The sequence below is a fragment of the Meleagris gallopavo genome, chromosome 1 (assembly GCF_000146605.3).
Source record: "Meleagris gallopavo isolate NT-WF06-2002-E0010 breed Aviagen turkey brand Nicholas breeding stock chromosome 1, Turkey_5.1, whole genome shotgun sequence".
NCBI lineage: Eukaryota > Metazoa > Chordata > Aves > Galliformes > Phasianidae > Meleagris > Meleagris gallopavo.
In genome coordinates this window covers 72,598,066-72,600,493 of record NC_015011.2, presented here as the reverse complement: position 1 = coordinate 72,600,493, position 2,428 = coordinate 72,598,066, and positions in this window count along the sequence as shown.

Here is a 2,428-nt window from a genome sequence, read left to right as displayed (position 1 = left end):
TGATATTTCAAAAGAAGCTGATTTTATTCATTCTGTATTTTTTTTACCAGTACCAAATATGTGTCCTAAAATTAGAGTAGGTTCATTTTCTGTACATGAAGAGATTGGCTGAAAACACTCTCAAGGTGGTATCTTTACATCAGAAGTTTTTCCTCTAATTTTTTTGTTTGTTTGTTTTGGGCGATGAGCTTACATTTATGCTTTGATTACTGTCATTTTCACTGCATCTGTTTTTAATGGAATCTTCAGTCATAGCTTTCTCACCATCTTTCAGATTTCTCATTAGTTTTTCAGAGGCAGACTCTAAGCCAGTAGCCTTTGCTTTCTAGTGTGTTTTGTCACTGTAATAAGTTAAAATGCCTCTGATGTTTCCCATCCTAAGTGATAGCAACATTAGGCATCTCTCCTGTTTTCTACAGCAATCTTCTCTGTCCAATTTTGCCATTTTTCATATTTGTCTCCCCAGTTTTAGATTTCTTCAGGATTACTGAAGCAGCTCAAATAGTCTTAATGGTTTGTTGTGCATTGATCTTGCTGTAAGTTTAGTTCCTGACTTCTTTCCTTCTGCTGTTTTTCCGCCTGAAGCCTTTTTTCCTTGTTTGACAGCTGTGTGCTGCTTTCCTTTTGCTTACTCTTTATCTATTAGCATTTTCGTTATGTTCTCATTCTCTGTGTTCTGCTTAATTTTCAGTAATTCTGTAGTTCTTCCTTGTTATATATGTACTTGAGTTCATGCTTGGATTAACTTTCTCAAGCAAAAATACAAGGATTCTTTCATCTTTTTCTCATGCAGAATGAAACATAGAATAAGGCAATTGCTAATTATTTTGTTCTGTGTCTTGAAGGAGTTCTGCTTTGTTGGGTAGCTGGGATCTGGGTTTGTGGTGTAGTTATTCTAATGGTACTTTACTGAGAAAATAAAATGTTCTAATGTTCTGAACATAAACAATGGTATTATAATTCAAAGCCTTTGTGTTGAACTGGCAAAGTATCAGTTAAATTAACTCACTTGCATAAATTAACTGCTTGTGTAGTTCTCTAACTTCTATAGCATATTGATGCAGACATATTACTATTCTTACTTAGAATGATTACCTGAAAAGGTTAGTTCCAAAATTTAAATGTAATCTGAATGTGAAGTGTTTTTTCCACTCCTTCCTAATGAAGTTCTCTGGGGCCCTCATTGCCCCACTGGGTTGCTCGTGTTGAGCACAAGGATCCAGAAGACCTGGCCCAAGAGGAGCAAGCTAGTAAGGACAATTTCTCTTTTATACCTGACATAAGGAGAGAGGCTTGCTAAAATATTGAAATAATAGTACTTTCTACCTTTTCAGCGTGTTTATGCCCTATGTAATAGTCATGCAATTGTTAATAAATCTATCTTTAAATTGCATGGACTGTCTCAATGATTTTTCACATATGGTCATCCTAATCCCTGCTAGTCTTGGCTGATGAAATTAAATTGCAGTACTGTAACTTCTGTATAGATAGTGTTGTAAATTATGAATGGACTGAAAATTTGTTTTTAATCTGGTATATCTGAATTTCCACAGGTAGCAAGGGTATAAAAGATCTGGAAGATCTGCATTAGGCAGATCATATATGAAATGCAGTCTCTCCTCATTTTGTCTAGGTCAGAACTAAACATGTGGGTACAAATAGCACTGTAGAGTTAAAGCAGTTTTTCAATTGGAAAATGTCTACTTACGCTAGGGTTCACAAAGTAAGCAAGCAACATTTCAGTACTACTTAGACATTAAGTGCTCCTTTACTCTATAATATCCAGAATACTTCTGTGAAGTATTGGAGCCTCGCTTTCTTCTTAGGCCACGGAAGGATGTTTTGGGCATCTAAACCAGACCTCAAAGAGATGGTTTTTTTTCCTATTAGATTGACATATGTTTGCTTGTTTGTCAAAATAATGTAAAAACAGACAAACACAAAGCTGTCGCAATCAACATTTAGCAGAAAACCCAGCAAAAATAAAACTAATAAAAATAATCTTCTGCAAGCAGTGTAATTTTCCATGTGCTGAAATCTAGGCAGTTTTCATTCTGCGAAATGTAGGTCTAAAAATAATTTAGAAACTTTAGTAACTAAGGTGATAAATATATGTGTAGGTGTGAGCACACTATTTTTTTTTACCTGGAACCTCAGTTCCTTTAAGTTGGGTCTTGTTTCAGGGTTTGCCCCTGGTGTTTGAAATACTTTGGCTTAAGTACTGTTTGAAATTCTACTGCAGAGTATTACCATGTCAGTCATTTGATCTTGTATTATAGCAAAGGATGGAAGGTGTGATATGTGATGACGGTTCAGAGTAAAGGTGCTGCTTTGGAGACCAGACAAACAAATCTTTTATTTCTATAAAAATATTTAATATCTGAGTCTTCATTTTCTCTCCTGCTTTTTCTTCTTCTTCTTCTTCTTT